This window comes from Euprymna scolopes, chromosome 24 (genome assembly GCF_053919585.1).
Source record: "Euprymna scolopes isolate OS-2025 chromosome 24, ASM5391958v1, whole genome shotgun sequence".
Lineage (NCBI taxonomy): Eukaryota > Metazoa > Mollusca > Cephalopoda > Sepiida > Sepiolidae > Euprymna > Euprymna scolopes.
In genome coordinates, this window is record NC_136505.1 from 59,007,359 (window position 1) to 59,025,663 (window position 18,305).

At 35.4% G+C, this 18,305-nt stretch overlaps 2 protein-coding genes across 3 annotated transcripts in view; one reads left to right on the forward strand and one right to left on the reverse strand.

Annotated features, from left to right (window-relative positions):
• The window catches only part of LOC145246736 (sialin-like), a 254,509-nt gene extending 251,628 nt beyond the window's left edge, over positions 1-2,881 (reverse strand). Inside the window, exon 1 of one of the 2 annotated variants that reach the window (XR_013863157.1) lies at positions 2,677-2,881. The gene's annotated coding sequence lies outside the window, so the exon portion shown is untranslated. The remainder of the gene's footprint in view (positions 1-2,676) is intronic. The other variant, XM_080108493.1, reaches the window with a different exon arrangement.
• A 381-nt stretch (positions 2,882-3,262) lies between these two features.
• Positions 3,263-18,305, forward strand: part of LOC145246732 (ankyrin and armadillo repeat-containing protein-like) — a 272,479-nt gene continuing 257,436 nt past the window's right edge. The window contains exon 1 of the mRNA XM_080108489.1: positions 3,263-3,449. The gene's annotated coding sequence lies outside the window, so the exon portion shown is untranslated. The remainder of the gene's footprint in view (positions 3,450-18,305) is intronic.

Genomic DNA, 18,305 nt, shown 5'->3' on the forward strand with positions numbered 1-18,305 from the left:
GATATTGTCGGTGTGAGACTTAGAGAAAGCAAGCCTTGTCATGGCCGTGCGTCAGAAGCAGAGAACGGGTCCTTGAAGTCCCTCACGGAGAAAAACTTGAACCGATCAGCATTCACCGGCGTTTGTTAAACACTTACACTGCAGTTCATGTCAACACAGTTAGGAGATGGGGTCATTGATTTCAGTGACGAATAGGATGCATTACCTTTGGAACGACACACACACATACACACATACACACACATATATATGTATGTATGTATATTATAATATATACATGTGTATATATAAGCACATGTATATATACATGTATATACACAAATATGCATATTATCATATATATACATACTCACAAATACATATAAGCATATATACATATTTATATACACATGTATATGCATATATATACAAACATATATATGCATGCATATATATACACTGCAAAAAATAAATGTTATAGCCAGTATGTCATCATTAGATACCATCGTTTAAACGTATTGCGCCACGTTTATTCTATCTTCTATCAGAGGAGGTGATTCCCCCCCCCCTCCCCGAGACCAGCGCATTGCCCCTAATCAATACTACTTTTCTTAGGAGCTGGATTTCACTCCACATTAAAAACCGGCCTTTAACTTTTCTCCCCGTAGAGAGGCACGTCAATATGGGCACGCAATCATGTAAAAAACAAAACAAAATAACAACAACAAAACAACAACAACAACAACAACAGCAAAAACAAAACAAACTAAAAAAAAGAAAAAAAGAAAAAAGAAAAAGAAAAAGAAAGCATCGATGTTTCTGAATTAATTATATTCAGTAGATTGAGACGTAACCCCCCAAAAACTTAGTCCCGCGACGAAGTACATGCTAGGAGGTTGCATCGGCCTGTTTATTGACAAACCTTTTGTCACAAATGAAAAATATCGACAATGTTACGAATGCAGTTAGGTAAGTTTGTATTAAAAAAAAAAAAAAAGTATACAATGTTATTTCACGACAGACTTTCTTTTCTAACACTCAACTTTAATTATAATAGAAAACAAATACCATTCACGCCCGCCCCATTATAAGGCAATAATCACTTCTATTTCGAATGTGGACGAAAACCAAATCACATTATGCAAGTTTTTTTTTTTTAACGGGCCCCTATTCTACAATTGAACGGTATTTTATAAGGTATGCGGGATAGAAATATTTTTTTGTTTATTTTTATGCTGAGATATGTAATAAATAGGCGAGTCGTGCAAATGAAAGGCCGAGGTGTTTTATTGTTTACTAACAGACGTACATAATCAAAGTAAACGCATTCCGACTAATCAGGTTGGATCGATTTATTACAAAAATAGAAAAACGCACGCTTGAGACTCCGTGATCGATCTTAGATTTAACCGAATCTAATTATTTTCAATTAGTTTTATTCTATCTAATAAATAAATAAATGAAATAATCAATATAAACGTAATTATTGGTTACTATTATCTAAGAAAAAAAAAAAATAAATAAATAAACATTGTCCGGCGCAGCTGTTAAGAAAATAAAACCAACGGGTGTGTTTATTAACTCCAACAGGAATTAAAATCCCATAGTAAAACAATAGAGAGAGAGAGAGAGAGAGAGAGAGAGAGAGAGAGAGAGAGAGAGAGAGAGAGAGAGAGAGAGAGAGAGAGAGAGAGAGAGAGAGAGAGAGAGGATGCGGCTTTGGTGCTTATTCAGAATTGCACGTATTTTAAACAAACAAAAAAATCTTTATGATGATGTACTCCTGACGTAACGAAGATGCCATATTCCAAAAAATTACATAAGTTAAACAAGTATTTTTTTTTTTCAAACTAAGAAAATCAAAATTTACGATTTTTAACGATTTCACTACTAAACTGTATTTTTAACGATTTTACTACTAAACTGATTTTGACTTCGGCACTTCGAATTGAGTTGTCTCCCCCATTTTTTATTTCATCGGATTTCACCATGGCCGGCAAAAACACGACTTGCTTAACAGTAACATTTGATTTTCTTGAATAATAATAATAATAATAATAATAATAATAATAATAATAATAATAATAATAATAATAATAATTACTTGATCAAATTACGTGATTTTTTTTTTAAATATTTAATCTATCTCTGTGATTGGTATGTACATTGTACAAACTTTTTTGAATTTTCTTTATTTTTAAGTGTTACCATAAGTGCCAATCTAAATATACACGGAAGCTTTTGAAAAGAAAAAAAAAAAGAAAAAAAATAAATAAAAAAAAATAAGGTAATAAAAAATTAAAAAAGAAAAAAATATTTTAAGGTAAAATTTGATGGTCATTTTAAACACCCTAACCGGAATTGCTTGCAAAATTGAACATATTAAATCACGCTACAGAAAAAATAAAATAAGACAAACAATTAGAATATTAAATTGAATATATAGTAAATTAATTAAGAAAAAAAGCTTCTTATTATTGAAAAAAAAAAAAAAAATGAAAAAAACTAAAATGTGTTTTTAAACCAAGCCTTAAACCGTCAATATGTATTGAAAAGAGAAAGAGAAAGAAAGAAAGGAAACAATTTGGCCTTGACCGACCTTGACCGCTGAAGATGGTGAAATCGAATAATTCATAAAAGGAAAAAAAAAAAAAAAAGAAGGAAATATTTCCTTCTTTCTTTTTTTTTTTTTCTTACCTTTAGGCTGGTGGATATCCGACCTCTTTGGAATGGCGATATTTTATTTTAATTCTTACGGAAAAAGTCGGACCGAATGAAACGCGAAGTTAAGCTTATAATCGCGTTGAAATAACAATTGCTGCTCTTATTCGATGGTACGAAATTGCAACGGACTTTACCAAAGTGAAAGCTCTAGTCATATACGGAATCAAGAGGGGGGGTATCTATATACAGAGAGGGGGAATAATATGAAAGAGGAGGAGTTATAGAGAGCAACAGTTGATAAAGAGAGGAATAGAAAGAGTGTCGAGAAACGGAGAAAGAAGGAATGGTGGTCAAAAAGGAGTGGGTGGAATTTCTCACGAAGGGGAAAAACGAAGAGGGTTAAACACTGGACGCCACGAAAATTAAAATGAGAAAGAATAAGTTGTTGTAGCTAGGCGAGTATTTGTTACAGATATATATATATATATATGTGTGTGTGTGTGTGTGTGTGTGTGTGTGTAGTAAGCTAGCTAGCTAAGAATTGTGTGTGTGTGTGTGAGAGAGAGAGAGAGAGAGAGAGAGAGAGAGAGAGAGAGAGAGAGAGAGAGAGAGAGAGAGAGAGAGAGAGAGAGAGAGTTCCTCGGAAACGACTAGGCCGATTTTTTTTTTCTAATTTTACACAAAGGTGCTTGACGCGTTTGGGGTATTCTTATGTAGGTTTTATATCGGAATACATCCAATGAGTATCGAAAATTCGATAATGGAAAAAACTCCGATGAAAGAAGGAAGGACGATTTTGACCAAAGGTAACACTTTTATATAACCTAACATCACAAGTGCATTTGGGTAGTTTTATCACTACACAAACAGAAAGGCCCAGCCTATAAAAACTGTAGATTCTCCTCTCTCTCTCTCTCTCTCTCTCTCTCTCTCTCTCTCTCTCTCTCTCTCTCTCTCTCTATATATATATATATATATATATATATATATATATATATATATATATATATATATAAAGTAAACGTGTCTGTGTATCTGCCTGTCTGTGTATCTGTGTGTCGGTTTGTGTGTGTACATTTCCCTACGCAATAACTCTGTCAATTTTTAGTCTAAAGATTCGAAATTTGATATACAGGGTACTGAGGTTTGAGAAAATCTATGTGATCGGTTTTCGGCCAGACATTTGGCGATTAAGGGGCCAAAGTTCAACGATTTGACTTTTTACAACTCTACCAAACTCCTCCGACAATTTTGGGTTTAAACACTTGAAATTGTAGATATAGGTACCTTGGACATGGATGTAACTTAATAACTTGATTTGAGCCCAAAACAATAAATGTTAAGGGGTCATAATAGGGGTCAAAGTAAAAAAAATTAACCCCTTTTTTTTTTTTTTGCTCAGCATACACCTCCAAACACCCGGGCAACGCCTGGCACCCATGCTAGTGTATATATATATATATATATATATATATATATATATATATATATATATATATATGTGTGTGTGTGTGTGTGTGTGTGTGTGTGTTCCTCAGAATTGTCTTAGCTATTCCCTGCTTCCACTCTTCCAGCTCGTTTTACTCGTTGGTTTAGAGGTATCCATTAGTTTGTTGTTTTAGTACCTTATTGTAATACAGCTTCCTTTTTTACAGTAGCTTTTTTCCAGGCATTGCAAGGTTGTGGAACTCTCTTCCTGCTCCCTTTTTCCTTCTACTTACCTTAGTTTTTTGTTCCCTGCTTTTACAATAATCAGCTTTCGTTCTTATTAGCTCCTTACATCAAGTGGCTTCATGCCTTATCCCGAGCGATTTCTATAACATATATATACTACACCGATGAAGACTGAAGGATCGGTCGAAAATTATGTACCTGCATAAAAAGTTAAAAAAATTTTTTTTCATAATATTATTTTGTATTCCTGCACGTCACCAATTGAAAACGAATAAAGAAAAGTTATAAGCTTTTATACTTTTCGTATTACTTTTTATACATTTCCATTTATATATATATATATATATATATATATATATATATATATATATATATATATATATATATATATATATATAAGGAACTTTGTCTGTGTGTGTGTGTGCGCGTGTGTGAGTTCTTCCATTATGGAATCGAAAACGGCTGGGTCGATTTTTATGAAATTTCACACGAAGGTACTTTATATGCCTGGCAGTGTTCTTAGATAGATTTTGTATCGGAATGTCTTTGATAAGTATCGATAATTGATAATCGAAATAATCCGATGAAAGAAGGAACAGGTAATTTTGACAAAAAATAACACCTTACACAGCCTAACATCACAAGTGGGTTTGAGAAGTTTTATTACCACACAAACCGAAGACCCGGCATATAAAATCAACAGTATGTGCTTTGATATGACAGAGGCGCGTTCAAATTGCATATTTCTGTTTAAAGCCCAACTGAACCATGATACTTGATTTTTTTTTATTTTAAAATGTAGAGAGAGAGAGAGAGAGAGAGAGAGAGAGAGAGAGAGAGAGAGAGAGAGAGAGAGAGAGAGGTACCATTGATTTGTTGCTGGCATCGGCTATTGTTATTTCTTGGAGTTTGCGTGACATAAAATTTCCAAAACGACCCGGTTCTCTTCGCACTCTTCCAATGAAGACTTGGCTAGTTCTTTCCGTTGTCAGTATCCCTGGACCATGCGCAATTTTTCCGCATGGTGCCATCCGATGTAAACACCATCATTTCATTTTTTTTTTGCGGGGGGAGGGGGGTATTATTTTGCGATTTCAGTTGTCTTGGTTCTATGTGGTCGCAGTTTTTCTGTTTTTGTTTTATTCCTATTGAAGAACCCAAGTGTTAGTGTTCAATTTTATGTCGGTTGATTTCCACATTCTGGGGTTTCCTTAGGATTTCAGCTGTTTTCATTATTGCTAATCGTTGTATTTTCTCATCTGTCCCCCCGATTCCAATGTCTCCTATTCTTTTTTCGAAGTTTCTCTATTTATTGTTATTATTGTGATTCCACTCACTGGGACTCCTCTCATAGGTCATCACCAGAGATTGCTCACTAACAACAACTAATGGTGTTCCTAGAAGTCCGGGTGACAGCAAGTTTTTTCCAGATTTCCAGTACTCTCCACCCCGGTTAGTAACTTTTGCAACTACTCATACATCATCGCAACAGGAGATTACCATTGAATCTTCGCTGGCAATGACCTTTGGTTTTCGCTAGAATTCGGGTGACAATAAGCCTCTCCAAGCTTGATGATTCTTCAAACTTATCTCTCTCTCTCTCTCTCTCTCTCTCTCTCTCTGTTTTTCCACCCTCCTCAACTATATTTAGTATAGTGCTAATTGATGCAGTTATTGTTATCCACCTCATCATTCTTCTTCTTCTTCTTCTTCTTCTTCTTCTTCTTCTTCTTCTTCTTCTTATTATTATTATTATTATTGGCTCACAAGGAGCTTCCACACAGGCCATAAAGGATCTCTCCTTGAAAACAACAAGTGATGTTCCCTGGAAGCTGGGTGACAACAAGTCTCCCTAGTTTTCCAGTACTCTCCACCTCTTGATATCATTTTCAAATAAATTTGCATTATCGCAACAGCCGCTTACCATTGATTTCTCGCTAGCAGCGGGCATTGGCCTTCATTAAGCCTCCCCAACGTCCCAGTTCTCTTCATATTTGTCCAGCGGAGGTTTGGTCATGGTCTCTCCTCGGTCTTTCCATTCTCTTTTACTCTTCTCGGCTATTTTGCATCATTCTTTGGGGGGGGTTGTAATGGGAGGAGATGGGGGATGGGATAAAGAACTTATGGATATGGATCTTCTTCATGTTTTGTGTCTTGGAGGGAGATAAAACCAAGTTATGTGTTCATCAACGTTTCGTATTTATTGTAAGACTTCTGGGTGAATAATTACTTGGTTTGTTCCTTCTTTTTATCTCTCTATCTCGTCGGAATACTCTTTCAATTATTCTCATTATATATATATATATATATATATATATATATATATATATATAACTAGCGGGGGTATTCCGGCGTTGCCCGGTTGTTTGGAGGTGTGTGCGTAAGGGTGGGTGAGTTATAGTAAAGAATAAGCGAAGAAGTAACCTTGTTTTAATAGCAAAGTAAAAATAAAAATAAAAATAAAAAAAACGATGTTAAATTTGTGTATATTTTCGGCAAAAAAAAAAAAAAAAAAACAGCGAACAAACGTACAACTTTAAAAAAGAAATCGGAAAAATAGAAAGCATAAATCAGGGAAAAAGATGATGGACGTGTTCTGAAAAACGAAAACAAAAGAACACAGCGAAAAGCGAAAAAAACAAAAAACAAAAGAAGAAAAAATGGCATAAATAAACCTTCGATTCGCTTAAATCCAATGGTGCATTTCACGCAGTCCATTCCATTTTTTTAAGCAACTACAAAACGAAATAAAGCGAAATTCCCTTCGAGTTTTCATTGTCAACTACAAAACGAAACAAAGCGGAATAAAAAAAATAGCATTCCATTTTTTTAAGCAACTACGATTCCAAACCGGTGTTTCTTCGTACTGTCCCTTGTGAAGGAATCCGCAACGGTGTAAGTGGTATCCGGGAGTAGGAGGAATTTAACTCTTACCAGAAAAAATATAAGAATCTACGATTATCGAGGAAGTGTAGAGGTAATAGGCTTATAACACACCTCAGATAATGTGCTGCAGTTTGTGCGTATTACATTTGCATGAAATGTCTTGATTTTCAATCCTAATAAGGTCAAAATCAGAGGGGAAAAATGAGTTCATTATATATATATATATATATATATATATATATATATATGATATTATTAAAAAGGTAACAGAAGACTGATTCAAATATAGCGCCATGCACAAATTTAGTCTGATCGTGGGATTCGAATTAAAGTGTATTTTTTAATATTTTCTAAAATAAGTAAGACTTCTTGTAAGGTCTTTAAGTTTTTTTTTTTTTTTTTTTGTGTGTGTGTGTGTGTGTGTGTGTGCGTGTGTGTGTTTTAAAATTAATTTTCTTCCTTTGAACATTGTAATGCTGGGTATGGGGCAACCAAACCAGCTTCCAACATTTCCCTGCATTTTTATTGAAACCAACCGAGAGCTCTTTTTAGTATCCTCGTTGTTACATTAAGTGCAATTGTGTGAGTTTTCTCTTATGATGTCATAAATTTTCTAATTCATTTTAACATTATTTATCCTTTTCCATCCAAGAGAGAGAGAGAGAGAGAGAGAGAGAGAGAGAGAGAGAGAGAGAGAGAGAGAGAGAGAAGTAAAAGAATATTTTCCTGAAGAACACAGGTAAGTTTCTGGTGATTTGTTTGGTATATTCATGCCATTCAATGAAACACGTGTAAGACGCAAATGAAATAAATAATTCCGTAACTTTGGAATGTTTAATAAGATTATATAGACTCTGAAAATGTAAATCCATTTTTATTGAACTTAATTAACTGCGGAAATTTTGAATAACTTTATTGAATATATACATTACAAGCATGTATCTGTTTACAAACGTATATATATATATATATATATATATATATATATATATATATATATATATATATATATATATATATATATATATATACTAGTTTAAGTTATTCAGGTTAAGAATATATTAGGACGATAAAATTAAAAGATATATCTACTCGGTGTATATAATAGTGTCCAATAACAAATATAGCTATTTATATTTATTTATCGAAACCTATACACACTTTGCTACACTGGTATAAAAATGCTGCGACCTGTAGTTATTAATAACTAAGATCTTATTAGACCAAAAGTCTTTTTCTTTAAGTGTTCGTATGATCTTAGATGTTGTTAACTGCAAATTGCAACATTGCCATGCCAGTATAGCAAAGCCTGTACATGTCTGTAAAAAAAAAAAAAAATATATATTTATATATATATATATATATATATATATATATATATATATATATATATATATATATATATATATGCATTATTAAATACCTACAGACACTAGTGTTTCATCCTTCCGGGAATCATCAGTGCAATGTGTTACGATAAACACCAGTCGAGAGATTCGAACACTGGCAACAAAAGTCATGTCTGGCTTCGTTAGCAAGGACCCGAACAACTAGGCTTTTTTTAGCGTCAGCCAGAGTGATCTTATTATTATATGACAATCTGCGCGTATTAGCTAAGTTGACTGATAAAATTGCGAATTACTTAGGATGACTGCATACTTTAAAGTGAAAGTATGTAGTCATCCTAAATAATTCGCAATTTTATTTTGACTCTTGCCCGAATTCAGGATTGAATCTTTAACCTCCAGAAGAGTGTAACTTTAAAATTAAATTTTACCAAGTAATTTATCCACTAAGCCACTGGTCTTTGCAGACTTCTAGTTGATGAAGCGAGGACATGCCGTGGATTAAATAAAGAGCATTGTGCAGATTCCCGAGCTCGACAGAAAGATTCCGGAGTCCGATAGAAAGATACCCGACTTTGGTAAGATACACTTAAAGAAGGTCGGAGGTTACATCGACTGAAACGTTGTGAAAATTACTCAAGATGAGAACAGTAGTCCGAAGAATCCAAATAATACAAATGATCAATCCGTATCTCCAAATTTTTTGTTTTTCTTTGTATATCTGATTCTATTTGTTCGTTTTTTTTTTTTTAAATAAAATTCAATGACTTTGTTGTTGATTAATTTGTTGTATGTATTTACGAGTTTGTAAATCTTTCCAGAGTTAGCTGCCCTTTATTAATATTTGTGAACAGTTTATATCTTAAAAAATTTTTTTTTTTGAAAAATGTTTCTTAATTCTAAAAAATTATTCTATTCATTACTTCGTTTTCGATTTCTGCAAATTGTTAGCGTTTGAATCGCGAAGTTATTCTTATGAACACTAAAAAGCAAACAACTCTAATTGTTGCACCCTTTCTTTCTTGGCTCCGTTCTTTTTCATTCACCAATTTAAAGGCATTAATATTAATTTTTGGCGCTGTTTTTAAAGAAGTTACTTATGTCAAAATACACAATCCAATGCCAGGAGCAGCACTATAAATTAATTTATTTTTGTGTGTGTAAAAATGACATGGTTTTAAATCCGTATTTAATGCTCGTATTTTTATTGCTATAATTATCGGTGTTAAATAAAACATGTTACTTAATAGTAATACATTTATATCATAATCTTTTCATTAAGTTTTCTATTTTTCAACGAATTAAATTCATAATCATGATCAATATGCGTCGGTATATCTTTTTATGAGTATCTATATCCAACCATTTTCATGTATGTTAGAGCCGACGTGTTCAATGTTGAACGAAATTTTCGTTAGTTATACTTCTACTATTATCTAAAAGTCACTTGATGTGTGTGTGAGTATGTGGGTTCCTTTCTTCATGGGTTCCGAAACGGCTGAGCCTATCTTTTCCAATTTTCACACAAAGCTAATTTATATGTCTGGCAGTGTTCTTAGATATGTTTTGTACAGAAATTCGTCCGATAAGTATCGAAAAATCGAAAAAATTCCATATTAAAATTGTTTTTCTCTCTTATAGATAAAAAAAAGAATAATTTTTACTGTGGAATGTTTTACGTACACCGGTCAAGAGAGACAGTAAATTTCCACAAATCATTTCTTCTAAAAAAAAAAAAAAAAAAAAAGAAGAAGAAAAAAAAAGAATTACTATAACCAGGAGATATAGCTTAGTAGGAGAGACTTTCACTACAGATCGAATGGTCCCCTGTTTAAGCCCGGGTGTACCTTACCGTTTTATTTTAATTTTTTTCTTATTAATGAGTTCAATTTACGATAAAAGAAGAGGTGCCATTTAAAATCGCCGCAAATCATTTCTTTGTTTGTTTTTAAAACTAACCACTAATCAGAAGTGACTTTTCCATGGCATTTACCGTCAAGCCCAAACATCAGCTATTGTAAACAAACATAGACGGAATTTGATAAATGACATTATCATCATTATTATTTTTTTTTATTATTTTAATTTTTTTTTTTTTGCGAATTAATCCACTGGGCAAATTATTCCCCCATAATATATATTAATCAATCGAGTATTTATTCTATAATAATACATACGCAATCTGCATAAATTAAAATATCATGTTTAAGCGTATTGTACGACCAGGCAACGCCGGGCTGCCAGCTAGTATGAGTTTAAATGTAAAATTATCTCTTGAAGTTGATATATTCAGAGGACTTGATCTCCCATACTGTAAAATATTTACTTACTCTTTTTTGGAGGAAAAGGGGAATTTTAGAATGCGTATATCGATTAAATTTCAAATATTAAGATTATATAACATTATTTAAAGGAAAACCCGTTCAATTTGTAGTAAGGAGCTCAGTTTGTTATTTAAGTTTAACATAAAATGATCATTGCTTGTATTGTTTGAATTTTCGGACTAGTGTTCTCATCTTGGGTGTCATTTTTACAACGTTTCGGCCGATATAATCTCCGACCTTCTTCAGATGTATCTTGTCGAACTCGGGAATCTTTCTGTCACACTCGGGAATCTGCACAGAATTTCGAACGAAAAGAGGGTACGCTACCCCTGTGGACTAAATAAAAGGGTTATTTATTCCACATGGATAGAATACCCTCGTTCTGTTAGCCTTGAGCGAGTTAAAGTCCTAAGTAATTCGCAATTGTATTCTGAGGATTGAAACGTAAACATCCTGAAGATTGTCACTTACAACTGAGTTTCACCAAGTACTTTATCCATTACGCCACGGGTCTTTGCGGATAATTGTAGTATGGATTTTGGGGTTCATAAACCGATCCTTGTCTTTAGATGTACAAGCTTATTACTTATCACTAGAGATCATAACAATGATCCTCGCTGTTAAAAATTCGGAAACGGCGTTTATGAACAGGATTTTGACTAGTCAGATGGAAATGTCGAGTAATTGGGCGATTTTTGGCAATAATTACATTAAGATAATCCGCCAGGACTGGCATCTTGCCAATGCGTATTTTCCAATACGTTTTCTTTCTCGGACATTCTCTAACCTGTTTGCAAATCGTTACGTATTTAGTAACAAACCCGGATGTTGTTGAACCAGATTAATTGGCCCCGCCTCCCCAGCTGAACAATTCAACACGATATTTCTCCCCCCCCCTACACTACGGCAGGATGCTGTGACACAAGGATCGGAAAGCGTGATTTGAAGAGATAGAATCTTAGAGGAAGAGCACTCTGGCATACAAATAATTGCCCGGGCAATCAGCAATGAATCAGCAATAAACCAGCCCATTCTCAAAAGGATGGAGTAAAAACCTAGGAGGGTGGATCTTCCTAAAACTGCATGGGAACAGCAACATAATAATCAACAGGGAACAAACTACCTTAACAATGGCTTCTAATTTTTTATTTTTGTTACTGTTGTTGTTGTTGTTAAGAATGATGATTTTGGTGGCATTCGTTTCCTCAATATCTTTCTATTAAGAATTCTTTCTGGAAGGATATCGGGTACTTACTAGAAGGACCACGTGGAGTGATATTGTTTCTCTGGAACGAACTGGGTTCGAACCTAACACAGTCAGGTTGTCAGTCCGCATCGTTAACCACGGGGTCATCGTCACTTCCCTGGCTTTGGTGCTGGGCACAGTATCTTCTTAATCATTAGCATCTGTAACTACAAAGGCCAATTCATTATATTAGTATTAGTTATTTACCCTCCTCCCACGAACGGTAAGATGTGCGTGGCAGGAACGATGATACTGTATTCATTAACCTCCTCTGAAGGTTAGACACAAGATTAGGCGACTTTTTGAAAAGTCAGCGCACTAGGTTAAGTACATTTCGGTCTATAGAAAATGCACGAGCAGCCCGCCGGCCTCACTCAGTAGAAGCGCCCGAGGCTATTAACTATAAACTAAACCCCTTTAAAGAAGAAAAAAAAGCCTGAGATATCGTATTTCCTAGGATTGGACTGAATAATAGCTTAGCCAGACAGCTATAAAGCCACTGTCGGACGGATTGTCGAGGGAAGCAGTTGTGCTGGAGAAGAGCGTTTTTGTTTTTTTGTTTATTTGTTTTGGTGACGTATATGCACGACAAATAGTCCTTCTCTATTGCCAGCCATACTGTCAGATACAGAAGCGACAGTGAATCTTGTTTCATGTATTGGCTCCTAATAGAACATAATCTTAAATCAGCAATTTATTTCAGACAAACAGATTGCAAATTATGCGCGTAAAAGAAAAATGACCACCAACCAAAGTATGAATAATAATTGTGAACTTTAGTGTTTCTGTAATGATTACAATCACTTGTATGACCATAGGTGTAGAGCAGTTGTAATGATCGATGATAGCGATGATTTCGCCTAGTAGTATCAGTATATTGTCTGGCATTACTAAGGATATCGACTGCACAGTTAATGCCAGTGATTGCTGTAGGTTCAAAGCTCAGAACTTCTGCCAGTGTTAGGAGCAGGATTGTTAGTGTTTGGATTTATTTGCTTCCCCACTGAGCAAATTAGGCACAAGGCCGTTTTTAATGTGGAGAGTGAAGGGGAATTGGGGACCAGCTCCCCGTGGAGTAGGGGAGCTGCATAGTGACAATTGGTATGAAGGGTTTCCCCTACAGTGACCAATAACTGATTGCTACAAGAGCAATGGTCTTATATGTGGGGTTGTCCCCACATATGGTCTTTTAAATTCATGCCCAGCCCCCGAAGGGGCCGGGCGGGTCTTGGCAGGATTGTTAGTGTTGCCGGCAAAATCGGAATCCACTGTTAGTATTGTATTCGTTGTGAATCACTGCTAGGCGAGTACTGCAAATCGTTGTTGGTCGTTGTCATAGCAGATCGCCATGTAGTTTGGCAGCAAAGTGCTATATGTTAAAGCTGTGCGTCTGTTATACTGGTCCCATCGATGCTGCTGCTAACGCTGTCTTGATATCATCTAATTAGTTGTTGGAAAGGAAAATGTGTAAAAAAAGACTGTCACATGCGTCGAAGCTGACGAAGGATGGACATCCGGTATTTTTACTTGGAATATCGAGTTTTAAACAGGACACAACATGTATGACACAAGGTTGTTTAGCGCATTACAATATAAAGGGGCGACGGATCGATCGACCAGTTACTTAACTTTCGTTCTAAAATTTATAAGGAGATATGAAACTATAATTAAAAAGTAAAAACTTGAAAAGCGCATAGTCCCGTGAATATTCAATCCCCTCCCCCGGAATTGTTTGCATATCGTAAGCATGTTGAGCAGGGAAGAGGCTTGATAAAAAATCCGTTCAATTGTAGTATATGGATCGTTAGAATTTATATTTCATTTTGTTTTCGTCCAAATCTTTGATAACATTGGTTGCCATAGTTTCTTTTTCCTTGTCTCTTAAGCGTATACCGTTCCCCCTTTACCCTCCATGGTCCTGGATATGACCTAAAACTATATCCGATGGTGAAGCCCCACCTTGCGGGCCTTGGGGAGTGTGGAGCCATCCTTTAATTGCCATTGCTCCTAGGTCCACTCTGACCCGGAGTGGTAGTATCTGTTAGGGTCCCAACTATGGGTTAAATAGAATCTGACTTAAAAATATATATATATATATATACTCCATTAAAAATCGTTCCTGAAAATAACTAGATTCGGCATTAAATAACCTGAAAAAGGTTGATATGCCGTAAAACAAAAACAACCAACCATTTACCCTCCATATGTTGTCAGCTATACCAAATTTTCAATATCTCCACATATTACGGTTTTTCAGTGCTCTTCTAACTTTACCTTTAGTAGTCGACATGTCTCACCTTTGCATATTTTACGTGGAATCGTATATTGTCGGAATTATCTTACCGACGATTAAGGGGAGTGGAGAAAAGACGTTAAGGCTTGCAACGAAATGGCGTCGATGGTTACAAGCAAAGTTTTTTTTTGTAACGGTAACAAATTGGAAACGTAGACACGCGTGTCTTCTGTTCGCGAACCAAACATTAATTATCGAAAGAGAAACCAAGTGTAGCATATTTTATACACACAATCTCTCGTTCAGTGAGATTTGACGATACTAGCGTGTCTATATAAAACATCAAATCCGAGCACCCGGTTTTTTTATTACAGAAAAACGGCCCAACGTCGTCCACACATGAGTGTCTTACTTCTCATTCTAGTCATCCTCTGCAATTTTTTAAAATTTAATTTTCACCCCAAACAAGAGACAGTGCCACTTTGATGTAGGGGTTACTATCGAGGGCATAAGTTGCAGGGATACTATGTAGGGAGTTGAGCAGCAAGATGTCCGTTTACATTACACTTAAACTTCTGCATGTCAATAAAGTTGGGAAAGCAGGAACTCGGAAGGGAGTTCCAAATCTAGCAGTTCTGGGAAAGAAACTATTAGAGTCTTTCTTACATCTAGGGATCTCTATTGTGTAGGGGTGGAATTTTGCTGCTTGTTGAGTTTGTCGGGGGTATTTACGTCGAAGGGGTACAAGGGCTTATAGTTCGTCGGAACATGCACCATTAAAATACTTGTAGAACAGGCAGATGGATGCAACATTTTGTCAATGGAACAGAGGTTGAAGCTTTGATGACAGTTTAGGACCTATCAGGTTGTCGACTCTTTTTTGAATCATGTCCAGGAGTGAGAGACTAGTAGCAGATGCCCAAATGTGATAACAGCACTCCATATAAGGGCGAATACTCTCAGGCGTAAGTAGCTTTCTAGCATGGTAGAGCTTACCAATTCCAAGTTTTCACAGGTTTTGATTATGACGGAGTAGCACAAAATGCTTTCGGGGAGTTGAGTCGCTCTTGAATTCTGCCCTAATGCCATATGGGTTACGTATTCTGTGATCTTCTTCCGATAAGCTCTTCACATATGGTATACAAAATATGGTGAGTTTCAAGTGGGTTCTTTGATGTTTAGTCCAGATTTTTTGGAGCTGATGCCATACTCTAAAGATAGTTGTTTCAGTGAAGGGTTGCTCTAAAGCCGTCCATCTCCTCTTGATATGTATTGCGATTAGTATTTATATTACCTTTGTTCGGTGTTGTAAGCAACGAACGATTCCTTGTTTTACATTATATGGATGGAAGCAGCTGGAATTTTACGTGCGTAATACTGAATGGATTTTAAATAGAAATGATTTCTTATTTAGTGATATTTAACAGAAACAACAAAACCATTTTTAATGTTTATACAGATTTTCGCGATCTTCTCTGGCGACGACCTTTAAGCATTACCCCTGTATAAAATACAACTCCCTATAAGTTAATATTTTATTGTTATTTTTTTTTATTATTTTTTAAAATTTTATTTAAAGATGGTTAAAGTAGAAATACGTTGTTTTAGGAGTATATCAAAAACTCATTTCATTCTAAATAAATTGCCGTTTTATCCAGTCACTGCCATTTTTTTTTGTTGATTTTATAATATTAAATTATCAAGTCGCTGTCGTTGGAGTTTTATAACCGCCGCTCCTTGGTAAAAAAAAAACAACAAAAAAAAACTGATGGGCTTGATACATGTCACGTCCACCTTCTATAGTTGGACAAAACCGGATGTTAATTGATTTTGTAAGTCAAGTGAATGTGATTAACCTGTTAGACATGAATTCAGCAGCAAGCCAACAGAACAAACAAACAAACAAACAAACAAACAAAAATAAACAAACAAAAAAAAACACCTTAGGCGGGATATTTGACTCTGATTGTCAAGATCAGTTTTTTGTGCCTTAGAAAAAAAAAGCACATGTCTTAAAAAAAAAACCCTCAACAATATAACTATGTTTATTGAAACTTGTTAGGACAATTAAAAGTAACTGATCATTATGGTGTTGTCTTACCTCTTATCTAACACTCACTAATCCTTATCTTAGAGAGTAGCTTCTGGGCCTTGATAAGCGATCACCCCCGTAAAAAAGGTACGTATCAATTGTGCGTATTTTTGCCCATGTATAGTGAGTGTGAGAGTATAAGCCTGAACATGTGTGAATGAGTTTGGTAATCAGTGTGTATTAATAGTCGTTGTGTTTAATAGTTCGTGAATGTTTCTCAATGCATACGCCACATGCTTTCGGTTCAGAGGCCAATGCTGTTTTTGAATAAATACGTTGAGTCCGAAAGAAAGTAGAGAAGAAATAATAAAATGTTGTATTGGGTTGTTATTACGCACGGAATATTTTACGGAAGTGAATATTTCTGCGCTTTTCATTGGCTGCAAAAAGCTCTTCATTGAAATGTTTTTCAATCGAGAAAATGTTGCACAGAGAAAGAGAGAAAGAAAGAGAAAGAGAGAGATAGAGAGAGATAGGGAGAGAGAGAGAGTGAGAATGAAGAAGCGAGATAAAAATATATGCGTGTTTGTTTGTTTGTTTGCTTGTTTGTTTGTGTGTGTAGGTGTGTGTGTGTGTGTGTGTGTGTGTGTATGTGTGTGGTTATTGGTTTATACCCCAACTCCCTTTAATCATAAAGAAGACATGGTTAGATTGTGCTACCTTGCCATTTAAGTTAAACAAAATTCATTTCTGTCCTATCAACAATCCCAGATTGTGAAACATAAATTTAGAAGGAAGTGATTAGAAAGTCGCCTTACTTTAGCTACTTGACTGATCATCAAAATCACGCAGCAAATCAATCGGTTTGCGGTTCGGTGCCTGGCGTGGTGATCCCCCCCCCCGGCTTGTTTAAGTTGGACGGATGGCATGGTTCGAATCCTTGGCGTATGGTTTGGACCGGGTCTCCATCTCAAAAGGAATTAGTCCGAGGTACAGTCAAAGTTCGAAGTGTCAGCTACTTTTGCCTGGGAAAAATCTAAACACCCTCCAACATCTTGCTTCTTTGGAACAGAAAGCAGCATTAAATTCGCAGACAGGTTCGTGGGACAGAGAGAGACGAATGGTGTTTCTCGCGATCTTGGCCGTAGCACGAATCGTGTCTGAGTAATACCTAAGGGGTTGAATCTTTTGCTAATCAGGATCTGATCGCCTTCTTCAAGCATCAATTAAAGGTCAAGATTAGATATGATAGAAAGAGATTATATTCCTCGGTTTTTGAAACAAGGTGGATACAAGTAGCAAACTAGTACATACGTAGAGGACTAACGTATAAGTACGTGTTCCCTGTCTGAGCATGGCACAATCGGTTCGTGGTCCTGTCGAATGCCAGCCCGCCGGGTAAGTTTTTAGTATCTTTGCTAGTCGAATCAATGAAACTGTTTGTCAATAGGAAGACTACAAGATGCCCACTCCCTATTTAAATCTTTTTTTCGCTACTGACCTCTCCCAAATTGCATTCATCTTGGAAGGCCATCAACCGCTCTCCACATTCCCCTACTTCATTTTTTCTTTTTCTTTCCCAGTGAGATTTCACCCCCGCTTAGAGATTGGCCTGCTTGTTTTCGGTTTCAAACAAACTGAAAAACAGTGTGTGTGTGTGGGGGGGGTCTATTATTTAGAAAGGGTTGGAAGAGAGTCTTACTAACCAAACATTTACTCTTTATTTCTTCCCCACTCCCCGTTAATGAAATGATTGTATATAGAAGTTTTATTTAAAAAAAAATTTTTTTTAACGATTTAGAAAATTTAAGTAGAATTTCCCCTGGAGCCATTGTGATATTATGGTTATTGATGATTCTAGGTAAGAATAGGATAGACACCTTTTAGTTATAGTGACAAACGATGGCCAAAAGACATCTAT